A 20,826-nucleotide genomic window follows, 5' to 3' on the forward strand; every position below is an offset into this window, starting at 1 on the left:
TTCTGGAAAGTTCCACATCAGAATAATATACCTCTTCTTGGGAAAGTCATGGAAGGTTTCAAAACACTGGGAAAACATAAGCCAAATCTTTGGATTTTAATGAGTAGTATTTTCGAAAGGAAAACTAAGACAAAAAATAAGCAAATATGAGAAGTAAAATTTACCAGCTGGTCAAAAATCAACTTGACACGTGATTTTCACCCAATTATTAAAACTGAATTTTGAGTTGCTAGTCATTCACAATGGTTGGATGCATGATGACTGTGACTACTAGAATTCCACAAGTGCAAGGCTCTCAGGCTGTCCTGCTTTTCTCATGATTCTCTGTACCTCTCAGTCTGACCATCTCTTTATTTATTTGCCCTTTAGTCTTTCTTCTGTCTCTCCCCTATCTTTATCTCTCTACATCTAGTCTCTTCCTTTGTACCCCTCAGCCTTTCTTTCTACCCCATTTTCTCTTCTTGCAAAAAATGGAAACTGAAACAGAGAGAGGAAGCTAAACTCACAGGCAACTCTCAGTCGCTGCTCTTTAAAAAGGGTGAAAAGTACAGAGCAGAGAAACCAGAGGCCTTGGGACACTGAGGGTCAGAATAAAGTAGAGATAAAAAAAAAAAAGATAGCAATTTCAAATTAAGATAATTCAAAAGGTGTGTAAAAGGATATTATTTTAATGTTGTCAATAGAATATAGGAAAACCACACAGAATAGTGCAATACCACTGAACTGCTATTCCAAGAGCAGAAGGCTAACCCTGTTTTTGAAGAATAAGGAGAGGAAGAAGTTTTTGGAGCATGTAGATGAAAAGCTGTATGGAAAATCACCCAAGAAGAGCCATGGCTTTTGGTTTGTGGATGGGGTCAGTCATAGCTACTACATTGGAAAAAATATTTCAGCCTGTTGATCCTCCTTTCTTTCATTTTCTTGCTGGTATTTCCCATTGGCCTAACTCTTCTGAAAGACAGAAGTCAAGAGAGTCCATCAGTGCCATCCCTTCAGGTCAGTCTTGAGGCAGAGAGGGGAATGGAGAAGGGAAACTTCTTGGTTTAGAGGAAGATCAAGGAGTTGAAAACCCAGAGAGGGTGGGGGACACTAAGGAGCTGAGAAAAAGAAGATAAAGGACAGAAAGAAAGAAAACTGGAGTATGGAGGTAAGAGAAGCAGAAGGGCAGAGGTTTCTGAATGCGGAATTCTGACTCTCTGCAGTCCTCCTAGAATCTGTTAAAGCATTAAATAAAAATTCCCATAAACATTATAAATAGAAGCAATGAAGAAATAAGCCTTTAGGGAAATCAGTATCTTTGGTGAATTTGGCAAATTGTCATTGACAAATGATCTTTTGGCAAGTGGAACAGGCTTTCAATAAATTGATTTTCCTCAATTGGACTGCTTCCAAGAAAAGTTGTTTAATTAGAGAAGTTTGAAGAACATTAGGTTTGGTTTGGCTGAATATGTAGTATCTGATAGGAAATGTTGGTGTATTGTAGAGATTGGAGCTCATATCAGTCAAGAGGCTATCAACCTCTAAGTGTCTAACCCACTCACAGCCTCACCATCATGATAAGAGCTGATTGACCCAAAGATAACTGTAGACTTAATGTAATTTAATTAATAATAATAGTTAACATATATTGAGTATGTACTATATGCCAGGTGCTAAACTAAATGCTGTACACAGATTTCCTTTTCACTTAACTATCATAATAACCTGTGTTGGTTATTGTCAATTGGCCTCCTTCTATCCCAGATTCATCCTCTACCTTGTTCTGTTGCCCACATGATTGACTTCTTCAGATTTCATCCCTTGCCCTGACATTTGGTTGGGTTTGACTGATGAGAAACACTCACAAGACAGGGGAGAATGAGAGAAGGGTTCAGATATGCAAGCTTACCTGTGTGTATCCTGCTCCCTCCTGACCTCACTACCAAAATTTCTGGCAGTAGCTGAGTCAATTCTTGTGATGTGACCCTTTTTCCAAACGTTCAAACTTTCAACCCAACTCTGGTAACAACATCCCTTTTAAGCCAAAATGGGCAATGCGGTGGTAAATGAAGACTTGTCACTATCTTTAGTCTCTGGGTACTTGATTATTCATTATTGCTGCCATTAACCTTGAATACATCTTCTGTAAATAGGCACTTTATTAACTTTTTTTAGTGTGAAATTTACTTCCTGCCAAGAGCATAAGAGATACCATAACTCAATAAGAAAGACATCATACAGGTCTTATTTTACTTTTATTATTATTTTATTATTATTATTATTATTATTATTATTATTATTATTATTATTTTGAGATGGAGTCTCATTCTTGTCACCCGGGCTGGAGTGCAATGGTGTGATCTCAGCTCACTGCAACCTCTGTCCCCCAGGTTCAAGCGATTCTCTTTCCTCAGCCTCCTGAGTAGCTGGGATTACAGGTGCCTACCACCACACCTGGCTAATTTTTGTATTTTTAAGTAGAGATGGGGTTTTACCATGTTGGCCAGGCTAGTCTTGAACTCCTGGCCTCAGGTGATCAGCCCACGTTGGCCTCCCAAAGTGCTGGGATTACAGTCGTGAGCCACTGCATCCAGCCCCAAGCCTTATTTTATATATGAGAAAACTAACCGAGGTATAAGGTAGTTTTTTACAAGACTACACTGCTAGTAAGTGATATGGCTAAAATTCAATGATAAGTAAGCATAAGTGGTCTCCAGAATCTTCTATAATAATTATTACCCCATGTTTTTTCTCAATAACTGGGTTTTGAAGTATGAGGTTCACCACTATTCTACATAGATCTCAACTGTCAAAATCTGAACTCTCTGATATGGTAGCCACCAGCCACATGTATCTACTCAGTAATGGAAAAGTAACTAGAGCCACATGTTGAAATGATAATGTTTTAGATGTAATTTAGATATAATATTATATCTATTTTTTCTTCCTTTTAAGGGAATGTGGCTATTAAGTTTTCAAAATTACACATGTGGCTTGCATTGTATTTCCATTAGGTAATTGTAAAGGTCACCCACTGGTCTTTGGGATGGGTTGGCATAAGGAGCTCTCTCAGGATGAATAGTCCAAAGTGGCAGAAATTTGCTCAGCTAGATCGTATCTCAGAGGGTTTTGTGTGCCCGACATACAAAACAGCAGAATTCAGAGGCATTAGGTAAAAGTCAAAAGACACACAGAGGGAAGATAGAAAGCAGGTATGAGAGGAGCAGTTGTGATTTACCAGACCCATGAACAAGCATAAACCCATGCAGTAGAGAGAATACAGGCAACTTAGCTGATGGAGTAGAAACAGACGTGGAGAGGAGTTAGTTCCAAAATGGTTAAATAGTGTTGTAATGAAGCACTGAAGAACTTCTTGTTATCCATAAGAGAAAACAAATGTCTTATTAAAATAATCAATTGCATTGTTCACAAAAGCATATTCTGGTTGTCTATAAAGGATGCCCTTTCATGAAGTCAACACTTTGTCATATATTACTTCCAATATATCCTCACTGTCAAGCCTCAGTGATTAAATGGCCCTCATTTCTTGTTCTTCTGTCTTAAAGAGCCTAAATAATCCAGAACCATACAATGGAAGGACTTCATTAGAATGGCCTATGATTGGATGTGGTGATACAAGTTTAAGGGTCCTCACAACCATCACTTCTGACACCAGTGAAAAGTTTCATGGTTCCCAAGAACCTCTTTACTTCTGACACTAATGACAAGTTTAGGGTTCCTAAAAATCACCTTCAAATTTGATAATTTGTTAAATGAACTCTTAAAACTCATTGAAAGCTATTATACTCAGTTATAGCTTAGTACAGCAAAAGGATACGGATTAAAATCAGATAAAGGTAGAAGAACATAGGGCAGGGTCCTGAAGGGTTCTGAGAATGGAGCTTCCAATTGTCCTCTCCCAGTGGAATTGTGCAGATAGTGCTTACTTTGCCCAGCAATAATGTGTGACAGTACATATGGAGTACTGAGTACAACCAACTCAAGTGTTGATATCTAGAATTTTTAATGGGGGCTTGGTCACATTGACAAAATTGACTTCTTATCGATATGACTACCCTTAGCCTCCAGCCTCTGCAGATGTTGAGCTGACAAGCATGGCCCGAGGCCCCCCCCACGTAAATCACATTGTAGCATTAGACTATCTAGTATGACCCAAGGCCTTTAGGTAAACAAAGACACTTTTATCAGGCAGGACATACCTAGGGTTTAGAGATGATCTTTTAGGAGCCCTAAGGAAGGGCCAAACAATTCTCCGGGCAAAGTCAATCTTTACTACACAGAGGATCTTGATTTCAGTAATCTATGATGAAGAGCCTTGAATGCAATGAAGTCTCTCTGCGCAAACATTGGTAGGCACAGGGGGATCTTTTGGATACATGCCTTTTATTCAGTGTCAATATTAGATATGAGAAGACAGAAATGCATTTAACCTGCTGTATTTTCTTCTATGTATTTTCTTTTCCCTTCTATTTTTATCCTATTTTTAATGCCCCTCCTCTTTTTCTGCTTTCTGATTGTCGATGCCACATTTCCTTAGTCACCTAAACTGTTGGTGATCACCCAATAGTTTATGCAGAACAAAGACTATTCTTCCTCTTTCTTGCAGAATATCAGAAAATGCTTTAATCTTGTACTTTTGACTGATATTATACAGAGAGGCAATATTCTAGAGAGAGGCCATATGTGCTTTCAAATACATACATTTTCCAATTTATATTGGTGGATTTCTTTTCTAATAAAAGCAATTTCTTTCCTTCAAAGATTTATGTCATCTCAAGAGATGGTAAAATCTATCTCTCCATTATTATAATATGTTATCAAGAAAAGTATCCAATTATTATTATACCACTTTTGCAAAAATTGTAACAGTGAAAGAAATCTAGCATGGCTGACTCCATCTTGCTTCCATGCCTGCATGCTGGCTATCCTTGCTCATTTCTTGGTGTTGGCCAAGCTAACCATGGGAGTAGTTTAGTTTATTGTTTAACTCAGAAGCAAGGATGATAATAGTCTCTCCCTAAAATTGACTTGATTTCCTTTTAGTTTGGTGACTGAAATCACCTTTGTAAAACTAATTTAAAAACATAACATTAGGATTATGACAGGGGCCTTGATATGGTTTGGCTGTGTCCCCACCCAAATCTCATCTCAAATTGTAGTTCCCATAATTTCCACATGTCATGGGAGGGACCTGGTGGTAGGTAATTGAATCATGGGGGCAGGTCTTTCCCATGCCCTTCTCATAATAGAGAATAAGTCTCATGAGATCTGATGTTCTTATGAAGAGGAGTTCCCCTACTTAAGCTCTCTCTTGGCTGCCAACATGTAAGACGTCTCTTTGCTCTTTCTTAATTGTCCATCATGATTGTGAGGCCTCCCCAGCCATGCGGAATTGTAAGTCCATCAAACCTCTTTTTCTTTATAAATTACCCAGCCTTGGGTATGTATTTATTAGCAGTGTGAAAACAGACTAATATGGGCCTGAATTCTAAGATGTAGGCATAGTTAAACAATAGCTCCCATTGATTTTCTGTAATCCCTTACAACTCAAGAGTCATGTGGCAATAGGTCAAAATGTTTGTGACTTCCTCAATTGCTCCTATAGATAACATCACTATTGTAGAATCTATGATTGGTCTTTTGGAATGTTTTTCAGCCTTTTGCATTCTGGTGACTGACTGTCTCCACCCAGGCCTGTGAGTCATTACTCAACTAGTCCTGTGGCTACCACCCATAGGCTATTTAGCGCACAAGGACCATTCTTGACACCTCTATGATTTTATCTCCAATCAGAAGCACCCATTCCCTAGCCCCTTCCTGCCAAATTATTCATAGAAACTCTAGTTTGTGGTGAATTCTTGATGAGGCTGATTTGAGTAGTAAACTCCTGCTCCACTACCTTTCTGTTAATTTAACCTTTCTTTACCACAATGCCACCATCTCCATGAGTTAGTTTTGTCTGTGCAGCAGGCAATAAGGACCTGTCAGGCAATCACAGTCACATGGAAGACTATTCGGCAGGAGATAATCTTTTAAATTCATGTTCTTTTTAATTTTTAGGCACAAGATATTTTGCTCTGAGTCAAAGGTGTCTCCCAAACCCCAAATTTTAGAGACAATAGAAAAGATGACAACCAAAGAAGTTTTCTACATCCTACATAGCAAATAAAAGGAAGAAAAAAACATCAACTCTACCCTACTACAAATGGAGCCTATCACACATTCTAAGATAAAATGTAGTAGACTATCGCCAGGAATTATAGATAATAAGAGGGAGAAACAAATAAAAACAAAGGAGTGTGTAATGATAAAAACCTAACAATAAGGTTGACTGAAATAAGCTCTGCATTGCCAAACTGTATTCCACTGGAGGAGCCCCCATTTGAGGTTTTCTCATCTCTTTATACTTCCTTCCTCTTGAAGTTATAAAGCCTCATGCAATATGGTAGTAATCATTGCTGTGCATTAATCTTTTATACCCCATTACTTCCCAGACACAGATAGGATTATATTTCTTAGACTCCTTTGTTTGGCTGGGGCAAGTGACAGTCCTGGCCAAAGAGTAATGAGCACAAGAAATGTGTGTCACTTCCATTAGAATAATTTAATTGTTCATGCAAAGACTCTCCAGAGCTTTCTCTTCTTTTTTTAATGACAACTTTTGATTTCCAGATAGTGGTTTTTCCATGAGAATGAAATGTAATGACAATGAGCAACATGAGTGCCCAGCCAATCAGAGATGGACACGCAATATAAGTGAGGTATAAACCACCGATGTTTTAAGTCAAAGATATTTGGTGATATTCACACAGCATAACCTGGCCCGTTCTCACCTATGCCCGCAGCTATAAGAAATGATAAGCAAAGTCAACCTAGCAGTGATTATAAATAAAATTATCTTCTTTCCCTAAGCTTTGACCCTGAAGAATGGTAATCTAAAACTGGACCCTATCTTCATGACAGATTTAAACCTCTGAAAATGGTTAATTAAATTGTGTTGGCTGGGTGTGGTTGTTCATGCCTGTAATCCTAGCATTTTGGGAGGCCAAGTAGGTGGATCATTTGAGGCCTGGAGTTTGAGACCAGCCTGGCCAACATTTTTACCATCTCTACTGAAAGTACAGAAGTTAGCTGGGTGTGTTGGCACATGCCTGTAATCCTAGCTCTTGGGAGGCTGAGGCATGAGAATCACTTGAACTTGAGAGGCAGAGGCTGCAGTGAGCTGAGATTGTACCACTTCACTCCAGCCTGGGCAACAGAGTGAAATTCTGTCCTAAATACTACTACTGCTACTACTAATAATAATACTAAATAAATGGTGTTTACTGTGGTTCATAGTGAAAAATGTAAATTGCATCTCATTCAAATGGACCCAAAATAAAGATAGCTCTCAAATTGCATCACTCTGTACATTGCCAATGACTATTGGAAGATGTGGAAATATGGTCAATACATCCATTTGAAACATTTCAAGCATTCAGGAAAGAGTGTCATTTAAGGTGAATATCAGTGTTACTGGACTTTTACATTTACCATAGAATGGGTGTGGATGGGATTGCAGCATTGCCCATCTTTCTTCCAGCAGCTCTGCTCTGCCACTACCTCTATTACATACCAGATGTGGACTTTATTTTACATACACTAATTTCTTTGAAATATAATTTCAAAATATATTTTAAACTAATCTAGTGCTTGACTTATTTGTTTATGCCTTTGACCTGCTGCAAGTAAACAGTTAAGGTGGCAGAAAGTAAACTTGGCAAATAACCATTCTTTTACTCATTTAGTCATTGGTCTTTGATGGCAGGATCCTTACACTTAGAAGCTGGTGTATAAACCTGGAAAGACAACTAGGAGAAGAATGATAATGTGACCACAGATAATACACAGAACTTAATTCCAGATATATTTAGAGTGCCATCAAAACTTTATGCAGGAATAATTATGTGTGTGTGCAAACTGAGATGTGGTTAGATCCGAGGGCCTTTAATATGAATTGATCAACAAGAAAGAATTTATGAAGCTCCTGTGCTGTTTGATCTCAGTAAATGGGAGTGTCCTTTTAACCACTGTAGTCATCTGATGAAATATTTAAATAGCTATATATATATATATAATATATATATATATATAAAAAAAATACTGTCAAATTTAGAAGGCATCTGTTACCACAGTTACTCCATTTGTAGATGCCAGGGGAAAAATATGCATACGCATTATTGCTAAAATAGGTCTCTTTTAAGGTTTCCAAGGTTTCAATATTGTGACCCCAAATCAGGCAAATGAGTAATAATGAAAAACTGTAGATAAAGCAGGTGAGCTTTGGAATATGCTACATGATTAATGGTAAAATTAATGGGACTGGTAGAAAGTATCATCATTAAATGACTGTCCAGTGGCCCAGAGATCAGACCATACACATATTATCATGTCCTTTGACAGCACTATCCCAAACTCCTGGCGTCAAATGATCCTGTCACCTCTGCCTCCCAAAGCACTGGGATTGTAGGCTGAGCCACAGTTCCCAGCCTTTGACAACACTAGAAACTCACCTTGCATAAATAAAGCAACTATTAGAAGCATATGAGCAAGAAAACCACAAAATAATTATTATTGCAAGCTTTCTCATCAGTGACAGAGGCCCCAGCCTCATCACTGTCATTTGCTAATACTACTATGAAGCACCTATAATGTATTGGAGTTTTTGTACTGGGCACTGGGCACACTTGGCAGGACCAAGCAGGCAAACAAGCAAGAGGCATATGCAACTCCTGCCCTCACTAAGCTTATAGACTAAGATAGGGGAGGCAGAAATCAAAGAATCATCAAATAAGTGAAGAGTCTCAATTGTGAAAAACATTACCAAGGACAGCATATTAAAGGAGGAATTGACCTAGTCAGACTCTCTTCTGCACATTGATATTTATACATGTATCTCAGGATTACTGTGAAGATTAACAAAAATAATATATATTAACAGTTCACATAAAATAAGAACTGTACAAATTTTCCCTTTGTTTTCTCTATTCTTCTAAATGCAAGTAAATGCAGTGCATTAATTTCCCTTTCTGTTTTCTCTACTCTTCTAAATGCAGGTAAATGCAGTGCATTAATTTCCAGATAATTTTTCTTGCTTATTGCAGGATTCGGAAGTGTTATGAATGGTCTTTATTAGGAGGAAATGCTAATGGGCATATTTGATCTACACTATACTCTTCACTGTTACCAGTATGGGCGCTTTCATTCTTTCCTCTTGACCTATCTCCGAAGCTGTGGGTTTTTTTGCTTGTTTGTTTGTTTTCTGTTTTGTTTTCCTTTCTTTTTTTTTTGAGACAGAGTTTCACTCTTGTTGCCCAGGCTGGGGTGCAATGGCGTGATCTCGGTGCAACCTGTCTTCTGGGTTCAAGCCATTCTCCTGCTTCAGGCTCCCAAGTAGCTGGGATTACAGGTATGTGCTATTACACCCAGCTAATTTTGTGTTTTTAGAAGAGATGGAATTTCTCCATGTTGGTCAGTCTGGTCTCGAACTCTCAACCTCAGGTGATCCTCCCGCCTTGGCGTCTCAAAGTGCTGGGATTACAGGCATGAACCACTGCGTCCGGCCCAAAAACTGTGTTTTAAAAAATTTTAATCAGAAGGTTACCATTTAGCAAACTAATTTTTCTATTCTCTTATGAAGTACAATGAGATCTTGCCTGAAAACATACTTAAGATAAAAAGAATCTTGAAAGTTGTCACGAATACATTTTGCAAATACCAAGGCAAGAGAGAAACTTTATAATAAATTTCAGTGTAGAGACAGGGAAATTGCAATTGTGTCAAAAATATAAGAAATAAAACTGTGAAAGATGAACTGAACCTCAGTGGTGGAAACAGAATTCTCATTTAGGCCTTATCTAGTTCTCTTTGAGGTGAATGAATAATGAAACACGGGGAAATTAGAAAATTTAATAACTCCCTTTTTAAGAATTCACAGATGTTTCTTGAGAAATCTATCCAAATTTTTTAAAAACCTGCCTTTTTAAAGAGATCTTTTAATTTTGGAATAGGGTAGGGCACATATCATGTTGATCTAACAGTGACATTATGAAAACACAGCTAGAATGCTGATGGGTGAGACTAGTACTTGGGAGACACAATGGAATTTAATGTTCTGGGTTTGGGGAGGAGGCAACACCGAGTACCTGTATATCATAACACCTTGCCTCTTACACGGTAATAAAAATAGATATGAAAAGCTGACTGAAACCTAGACATTATCCATAGTTTGCTCAGGCTAACTGAACTAAGGAGATTCTGAAACTTAATAACAACAACAACAAATCCTTAAGCCTTTTGTCAAATGATGCACTTGGGAAATAAGTGAGCCGGAAGGGAATGTCTCTGTTTTTGCTAGGAGAGAAATATAGTAATTAACCCAAAAGAGCCCTAGATAAAGATTTTTAGTTTCTATAGCAGTATTCTATAGCAGTATAGTGATATGCATTAGGGAAGAGATGTGTAATATAAAGCAGGAGAAAAAAGCGTCTTTTCTTAGACCATATGGCTTGAAACATTTAGGCTCCTAAGGGAATCTAACTGTTGGCATGTAGGAAAAACTTGGGGAGAAAACAGTATGAAGTTGTGTGTCATGTACTCCTACCCACTCATTACTCTTTGTCTTTCATATTAGAAAGGACTCTCTAGAATGGTGGAGAAAAATTAGGTTCAGAGAAAGCACGAGAGCAGAGATGTGGGTAGGCCTTAGAGGAAGGGGCCCTGTGCCCACTCCCTAGGCCAAGTCCCAGAAAATGGTGAACTGTCAAATACATTCATAGAATTGAAAAGCAGAGTCCTGTGCCAGCAGTGAGATAGCAAAGGCAATTGAAGGAAAAGAGAGACTGGATTTGCCCTGGACATAGGCGACAAAGGAGTATAATGTCTGACATGAATTGAACAACAGCGATAAAACCAACTAGAAGTCTGCTGCTTTTTTTAAATCATCATTTGCAGGTTATTCTAAATAATGTTGAAAATAAAATGATTCTCCCAGATAAGAATATTTTCTCAGTGTTAAGTTTTAAATAACTGTTGCAGTTAATGTTGAATTTTTAAAATATATACATAAACTAACAATTAGCACGTACGTTTGAAAATTTATCTTTTAATATATATTGTATTCAACATAGAAGTTTTTCAGTGAACTCCTAGTTATTCCATTGGTCTCTGTAGTCAGTTAATGGTAGTTTCCAAAAAGATATATCCATGTCCTAATCCCCCAAACCTGTAAATGTTACCATTATTTCTAAAAGGATCTCTGTAGAAATAATTAAGGATCTTGAGATGAGACTATCCTGGATTACTGGGGGTGGAGGACCCTGAGTTCAATGACAAGTATTCTTAGAAGAGACACACTGGAGAGAGACACGTAGCTAAGTGGAGATTATATAAAGACAGAGGCAGAGATTGCAGTGAGGCAGCTGAATAAGCCCGGTAATGCTGACTAGCACCAGAAGCTGGAAGAGTCAAGAAAAGGATCTTCGCTAGAGTGAGTGGAGGAAATGTAGAGCTCCCAGCACCTTGATTCAAACTTCTGGCCTTCAGAACTGTAAAAGAATTAGTTTCTACTGTCCTAAGCCATCAATTAATTTCATCCAGCCACCCTAGAAAATTAACACTATCCCTAACCCACAAACTCAGCTACAAGAAAAGTCATTCCTACGGTAACGTTAAATGTTGAGAGCTATCCTTGTTCTTCTTTGGATCAGTTGTTGATCTCACATGCTACCTTTAAAAAGAATGTTCAAAATCAGCAGTGATAGCACAATGATTGTAAAATTCTGAAAACAGGACTTGAATTACTTTACTTCTGCCGTAACGAATGATTAATGACATTTTTTATTTGTTCTTTAATATTTAAAACAGTAAAATAGAGCCTGAAGAATAACAATATTTTTGTTTGGTAAGTATATGTTTTCATTTGTAACATAAATATTTTATTGAATTTAGGTAATAGTCTTTATATTTAAATTTTCCATCTTTTTATTTTAATTTTTATTAAATTATAATAGTGTTATAGCAGTAGGGTACAAATTGTTTAAATATTTTTTCCCTTTTCCCCCATAAATTAATGTAATCAAAAAGCATAAATCTACTTTTTTTTGTATTACCATTTTTATTAGTTATTTTTTACTGGCATAATTATATACACAAAGTTCAATAAGGGACAATTTTCACTGCTTTTCTTTTTTAAGCATTATTATTTATGATAATTACTGAATATAATTTTGAAATATAGAGGACAGTTTTTAAAAATGAGCTCTTTGGGATGTAAATATGCTGAGAATGCCCATAGCTAGGCTGTATTCTGGTTAGAGCCCAGTGTAGGGCAAATTCTTACAGGAGAATTGGCAATTGCTTTACTAAGTAGATGAGACCATAGTGTCACCAGGGTTCTCTTGGCCTGGAACTCTTCGGAATCTGGAGAAGTCTCGTGTGCCCCATGGTGGTAATAATGAAAAAAGAGTCATCAGACCCACAGACTGTGCTACAATAAATTTTGTGTACCAAAGTCTAAAGATAACGCTAAAAAATGCTGGGCTTACCTGATCCAGACAGATATTTAGAATTACTCCTTTTTATTGTTTACCACTGATGTCTTTGTAAGCTTTCTCAAACACCATAACAAAAGGGGTGGGTGGTGGGGCAGCCAATTGAATAAAAATGTATCTCTACCTCCTTTCCATAGTGAGAGGTAAAAATAGAAATTTAGCTAAATTGAAAAAAAATAAAGTTGCCTTTCTTCCTCACCCACATTGTGGAATGGAATGCAAACTGTAACATACATTTACTAAAAAAGCAAACCGAGATTTAGGTAATGTTACTGACATGATCTAAGGTCTCACAAGTAATTTTAAAAAGTCCTAAAATTCTGACCTACGTCCATCTCATTTAAAGAACACCAGCATTTCTACCATGTCAGACAATCACCCCAGAAACTACTAAAACTTCTGGTCCATAGAAAAATGATAATCTGGGACTATTACAGGGGTAGGACAAATTGTGGGCCTCTAGGTTTTAAGAGGATTAGTTCCTACTAAATTTCTGGTGATATTTATCCTTAGCTTACCTTGGAGAAGCAGGATTTCCCAGTATCAAGCTGGATTCATATTTCCAAATCTCAGCTCTAACTGTCATCAGCTGTGTGATTTGGGGGAAGTATCTCTAACTATCAGTCTCTCCTATTTTCATCTCTTAGATGAGGAGATAATGAATTCACAAATATTAGGAATTGTAAGTATAAAACACTTGGAATGTAGTAGTGTATTATAAGCTATTTTATACCTTTCTGAAGACATAGCATTCTAGAGTGGTGGTAAACACTACTATGATTCCACACATAACCTCTGGTAACTAGTATTTGAAAAGATGTCTTAACTGAGAATGAATGTTTTTATTTATTCATTGATTATTTTTTGTTTTTGCTGACAACATTGAGTATCCAGGCCTGCCTGATGGATACAGAGAAAGGTTCAACCTAGATAGGGTATTCATTTCCTTAAAATTGTCTTTCTGTTGTAACTTGCTGATCTTCTCAGCATGAAATTGATTAAGAAATTCACATCACTTAATTTTCTTCATAATCACCTAGTGTGAAACTTGCAAGGAAGAACTTTTTTAAAGAAAGGGCAATGAGCCAAGGGAGGCATGCAGAGGGGTTAGAGTTGGGTATTCACATGCAAGATTCTCCCTTCTTATGAAATGTCCAGATAAGCAGTATTCCCTGCTGGGCTTCACAGATGGATCAGAAATCTGGAAGTCTAGTACTTGGTAAAGACAGTGGGTTTAGAGGATAACAAGTAGAGAACAGGCACCAACAAATTGTGACAAACATGAAAATGGACAAAATTAAATAAGTCATCCTGGCTATTTGTGAAAGGAAGTTGTATAATAGGGAGTGAAGAGTACATCTGAGACCAGACTGTGTTAAAAAGAGGTCCTACAAAATAGTTTTATGGGAAAATAAAGGAGAAAAGGATGCAAGCAAGTATCTGTGACAGAAACTTCATTTCTCAGAAGATGGTTACCAGGAAATAGAAAGAACATGGGGTTTTGAAGACGGAAAGTTGTGGGACTGAATCTCTTTGAGGTTAATAATTGTGTGAGGTTTGTCAAGTTACTTAACTTCCCTGCATCAATGTATCTTTTTCTGTTAGGTATTATTTGTTATTTCTTCACTTTTTGATAATTTAGGAGTTAACTTCCCTCCACACACTGTTCTATGCCTTTGATTAAAGCTATTAAATTTGATAGGAATTCCATGTCCCTTCATGTATCAGTTCTGGCTGACTGAGCTCATTTAAGGCCATGGTGACATCTTCCGTCTCTGTGTTACATGAAGACATGTCAAGGTGAGAAGCTAATAATTTTTTCTTGTGCGTTTGCTTGGAGGGTGCATAGAAGGGGAACAGTACCTCTCTTAGACCTTTGCAAAAGGAGGTAGCCTTGTATCTTGTTTTTTAAAATTTTATTTTATTTTTGAGATGAAGTCTCTCTCTGTCTCCCAGGCTGGAGTGCAGTGGCGTGATCTCAGCTCACTGCAACTTCTGCCTCCCAGGTTCACACCATTCTCCTGCCTCAGCTTCCTCAGTAGCTAGAATACAGGTGCCCACCACCACACCTCGCTATTTGTGTGTGTGTGTGTGTGTGTGTGTGTGTGTGTGTTTTAGTAGACACGGGGTTTCACAGTGTTAGGATAGTTTCGATCTCCTGACCTCATGATCCACCCGCCTCAGCCTCCCAAAGTGCTGGTATTACGGGCGTGAGCTACCGTGCCTGGCCTGTATCTTGTTCTTTAGAGGATTTGCTATGACTCTTCTTTAGGCATATTCTTTCCCATTAGGCAAGAATTCTCTGAGGCTCCAGAAATGTGCCCACACTTAACACATGTCCTCTTCTGGATCATTCTGTGGAGACTCGGAATGCAAGAATTCCCTCCCTTCGTTGACTCTGACGGGGCTTTCAAGGAGGGACCTGTCTGATGGGCTTCTCTGTTGACCTTTAGACCTCAAGTAAGGGTGTTTAGGTGAGGAAACATAAATGGGGTTGGGGACTCTGGGTTGAGGTAGCCCCCATAGCAAGTGAGGCTCCTAAATGCCATAGAGTAAAATATAGCAAAAAAAAAAAAAAAAAAAAAAAAGGTTGCTGGACTCAGGCCAACCCTCCTCATGCAGCCAAGTCTGGCTGGGACTCTGAGGTGTCTTAGCATTCTAAAGTCAAACCTGAGCTTCCATGTCATTACATAGGTCAGGAATAGATTTTTTTTCAACAGCTTGATTTATATCTTTTAAATATTTAGATAAATGGCAAACTATTCTCCATTTGTACTCTTGCTGATATTAGGGGAGTACCTGGGGAAATTCATCCTCACCATCCTCCTTTTAATGGCGAAAGAAGGAAGTTGCATTATACAGCATGGATGCTAATTTCTGAATCACTTGGATATCCTGTTTATAGGGCATTGTCTCATTCCAGAGTTTCAAGAGCTCCAAAACACAGAACTTCCTCTGTGTTTTGATCCCATGTATCTACCCTGGGCTTCTTTCCTTAGATAGACTTTTATGTTTGCCAATAAATAGATTGCAAAATGGTTGGTGAAACACCATGGTCTATTCCTGTTAAAGTTTTATAGGTAGTAGAGTGGCACTAAAATAAAGAAGTATCAAGGAGTGAAAGAAGTCATGCAAAATTCAAAGTTCTCCCCATCTCCACATATTCCTCAAACAATGCCCAAGAAAAGGAGAAATTAAGCCTCAGCATTCCAAGGCACCTCATGCAAGTCAGCGGGTTAGAAAAACCATTACTATAGAGAAAAGAATGATTCATTAACGATGCTAGAAACTTAGAATATAATTAAATGTGCAGTGGCTTAGACGTGTAATCTCTACAGTTTGGGAGGCCAAGGTAGGAGGCTCACTTAAGCCTAGGAGTTTGAGACCATCCTGGGCTACATAGCAAGCCGATCTCTACAAAACTTTTTTTGAGACAGAGTTTTGCTCTATCATCCATGCTGGATTGTAGTGGTGCTTTCTCGGCTCACTGCAACCTCTCCCTCCCAGGTTCAAGCAATTCTCCTGCCTCAGTCTCCCAAGTAGCTGGGACTGTAGAGGTGTGCCACCATGCCTGGCTAATATTTTTATTTTTAGTAGAGATGGAATTTCACTGGGTTGCCCAGGCTGGTTGCGAACTCCTGACCACAGGTAATTTACCCGCCTCCGCCTCCAAAGTGCTGGGATTACAGGTGTGAGCCACCGCACCCAGTCACAAAATTAAAAAAAAAAAAAAACCTAGTTGGACATGGTGGCACATGCCTGTAGTCCCAGCTACTTGGGAGGATGAAGTGGGGGAGCACTTGAGCCCAGGAAGCAGAGGTTGCAGTGAGCTGTGAATGTGTCTCTGCATTTCAGCCTGGGTGGCAGAGTAAGACCCTGTAGCAAACAATAATAATAATAATAAGAAGAAATAAAAATGAATGTAATTGGTACACTTGGGAAGCTGATGTTAAGGTGGGGGCTTGAGTAGGGAAGAATAATTTGTCTTCATTTAACTTAAATTATACTTAATATGGCTCATTAGAAAATACTTTCCTGGGTTTCTAAGCTTTTGGTAGGTCAGGGCCCAATGTCAAACACTTACATTGGGAGTAGAACTTTGTCTAAACCTTCTTCAATGAAGAGGACTTCCTTTATAAAGCCAGAACTAGGAATGGTGCATTCTGGGTTTTGGCCCTTTCAAATGCCCTTGTCATTTGCAGTCAGAAGACCAGGACTCCAATGCCTTGGACAAATCTTTGTACCTCTCTTAGCCTCAGCTTTCTACTTCACAGAATTGCTTTCAAATGGTACACGAATATGGCCTTAATAACCTTCAAAGTGTTTTACTTGGTGGCTGTATGCATAACATAATTGGTTCTTACTTAAAAGTTATTATTAAGAATAGTTAGTTTAGGAATTTCTGCTTCAAGACAACTGGTCTACTCTCTTTTCCCTTGGCTCAGTTTGATTTCCCTTAGAACTTTAGAGCACAGCAACGATCATTTTACATATTTCTCAAAGTTATCTGGAAATTAATCTAGTGGGATTGTTATCTCTATTTTTAAAGTAAGAAAACTCACAGTCAGAACATCAGTGCTTTCTCATAAGACATACATTTACCAAACATGACAGGGTTGTCTGTAGTCTACAAACATGCCTTCTGCATATTATCTACTTGCTAATTCCTATTAACAAAAGGCTTAAATTGTCTTGTGTTTAGGTTTATTGCTCATGTGCTTTTCTTGTCAAATTCATTCTAGGATAATTCTATACTAAATATTTTTAAAAACAAAATTCATTTCCTAAGCCATTTCTAATTCTATAATTAGATTTCTAAAACATTTTAAAACAAATCTGAAGATCAGTATAACCATGTTGTATCCTAACCCCTCCCAAACTGCTTAGATTTTACATACTTCTGGGTAGAGGAAGGGGTTGTCAATTTCATGACTAAACATTAACAGCAGATCATGGCCAACAGCTGAGGAGGTAGCTGTGTTACATGATGGAAAAAGTTCTGACCCTAAAGACATGAGACCAGTTATCCAGTCATGTTTCTGACATTTGGTAGCTGTGTGCCTTATGAGAAAACACTGATGTTTATTTAATTAATTAATTAATCTTGAGACAGAGTTTTGCTCTTGTCACCCAGGCTGGAGTGCAATGGTGTGTTCTCGGCTTACTGCAACCTCTGCCTCCCAGGTTCAAGTGATTCTCCTGCCCCAGCCTCCCGAGCAGCTGGGATTACAGGCGCCCACCACCACACCTGGCTATTTTTTGTATTTTTAGTAGAAACGGGGTTTCACCACATTGGCCAGGCTGGTGCACTGATGTTTCTGATTGTGAGTGTTCTTAAAAATAAAGATAATAGCTCACTATATTAATTTTCAGATAGCTTTGAGAAATATATCAGTGATCATTACTGTGCTCTAAAGTGAAGTCTAAAGAAAATCAAATTGAACCAAGGTAAAAGAGTAGCTCAGTTGTAAGCAAATGGTACTTAGTAAATATTTACTGGTTTGCCTAAAACATTACAAAGGAAGAAATTTCTGTGGAATGTAATCCATAGAGCAGTGTAAAGATGTTTTGGTTAGATAGAATTAGAGCATAGTTAGAGAACATGGGAATGAAAGTAAAAATAGATTCCTCTTATTCAAATGCTTTTTTTCCCATACTACACACAGTTACTAGAATAGTTTTCCACAAACACACAGGTGATCATGTTACCCTAGTACTAAAACACACTGACATTTTTGCGTGATAACCTATTGAATCAAGATCTAAGGTCCTTCACAGAATAGATCAAACTCCTTTTTCTGCACTATCAATAAATGGGTAGTAATAGCTAATCAGTGCAAGGTTTCTTTAATTTAGAGTCATGAAAGTGTTCTAAAATTGACTGTGGTAATGATTGTACAACTTTGTGAATATAGTTAAAAACATTGAATTGTACATTTCGGATGTGAATATTGTGTGGTATTGAATTATAGATCAATAAAGTTTTTTTTTGTTTATTTGGTTTTTTTTTTGAGATGGAGTCTCTGTTGCCCAGGCTGGAGTGCAATGGTGGTGAGATCTCGGCTCACTGCAACCTCCACCTCCCGGTTCAAGCGATTCTCATGCCTCAGCCTCCTAAGTAGCTGGGATTAGAGGTGCCCACCATGATGCCTGGCTAATTTTTGTACTTTTAGTAGAGACAGGGTTTCACCATGTTGGCCAGGCTGGTCTCAAACTCTTAACCTCAGGTAATCCGCCCACCTTGGCCTCCCAAAGTGCTGGGATTATAGGCATGAGCCACTGCGCCTGGCCTAAAGTTCTTATTTTTAAAACCCTCCCTTTTCAGGTATTGTTTTCATAAAAAATATTTCTTATTTTTTTTTCTAGTACATAATACTCTACTATAAGCACAGAGGATCACTTATTTTTACCTGAAGATCCACTTTCTTTATGCCTTTATTTGTGGTGTTCCTTCTCTGCTAGTTGTACAAACTCTACCTCTTGAATTCCTATATGTTTCTCAAGGCTGGGATTAAGAATTCTCTTTGCCAAAGAACCATGCTTCAGTGCCACTTACCATGAAATTAAAATCTTCTTTAATGTAGTCAAACATATTTTCTCCCAAAATTCTTATTTTAAAACAAATGTCATTGTGTAAAAATATTGTCTGATTTCAGTTTTTGTTTTGTTTTAAAATAAAAGTGACATCAACATTATAAGAATGTCTTAACATATGTCAGTGGTCCACCTCCCTTGATCTGTAAGGCATGGTAATTTATTTGCTTATGTATCCCTTCAGTTTCCTCTAGCCTTGTGCTTTTTTTTTTTTTTTTTTTTTTTTTTTTGAGACGGAGTCTCACTCTGTCACCCAGGCTGGAGTGCCACGATCTTGGCTCACTGCAACCTCCTCCTGGGTTCAAGTGATTTTCCTGCTTTAGCCTCCCAAGTAGCTGGGATTATAGGCATCCACCACCACACCCAGCTAATTTTTGTATTTTTAGTAGAGATGGGGTTACAACAGGTTGGCCAGGCTGGCCTTGAACTCATGACCTCAGGTGAACCACCTGCCTCGGCCTCCCAAAGTGCTGGGATTACAGGCATGAGCCACCACACCCGGCCTTAGCCTTATGCTTTTCGTAAAACACTCACATGATAAATGTTTATGAAATTTGATGTAATTGCTGTAACATAGAGAAATTACCTAAGCAAAATATTTACCATGTTCACTACTACATTGGCCTAGAAAAAAATGGGGCAGATGTTAAAAAAGGTGAATATTCATCTCATAAAGCTTCATGTACTGTAATTTAACACCAAAGTGTGATAAACTTACTAAATACTGAAGAATGTATTTTTTTAACAACACAAGCTAACATTTGGATTCATCACGCTTTACTGCTAAATTTCACATTCCTTTTCTTTACTGCTGTCTCCAATTAGAGCATTCTGTTTATCCTCTAGGATTACGGACATATTATCTAGGACAGATTTTGAATACTATTCTGTATTTGTTTAAAAGTTAATTATTTCTTCTCCTACCTTCATATCTAAAAAAGTGAATTCATTCTAAAAGGAGAAGTAAAAGGCATACTTATTCTTTTAGCTTATTATTCTAAAGAATTTATGTAAATGAGCTTCAAGATGTTACTGACTTTGTATCATACTGTATTTCCTAAAATGGAAAATCATTGGTTTTCAATTTTTGGGGGCACATCATCTTATTTTAGATGATCACTTTCTCATAAATAATATTCACTAGATTTTGTATTTCTGTGCAGTATTCTCTTCTTATATTGACATATTTTCTCAATGCAAAGATGAAATCCCCAACCTTTGGCTACTGATACATTGTGATATACTTTGCAGAGTTTCTCTTGCGTTGCAGGGGCTTCGCAGTCAAAAAAATGTCAGAAGGAAAAGTTGCTCTGAGGGAGATAGACTTTCACAAGGAAGCACATGTTGTGACTTGATACTTGATTACTCCTTTTATGTGTACATAAATTGACATAGTTATAATATTTCCACTTAATGTAAGGTAGATACTATAAATTTGAAGGAAAAAATGGGTTCATAGAAGTTAAATGACCTTCTCAGATTGACACAGCTAGTAACTGGCAGAGTGGGAGTTAAGAAACTCAGATGTATTTGCTCCTAGAACTTGTGCCTCTGTAACTTACACAAAGCTTCAGTGCTCTGCTTAGATGCCTTTTTTTTTTTTTTTTTTTTTTTTTGAGACAGGGTCTCACTCTGTCACCCA

This window comes from Macaca mulatta, chromosome 14 (genome assembly GCF_049350105.2).
Source record: "Macaca mulatta isolate MMU2019108-1 chromosome 14, T2T-MMU8v2.0, whole genome shotgun sequence".
Lineage (NCBI taxonomy): Eukaryota > Metazoa > Chordata > Mammalia > Primates > Cercopithecidae > Macaca > Macaca mulatta.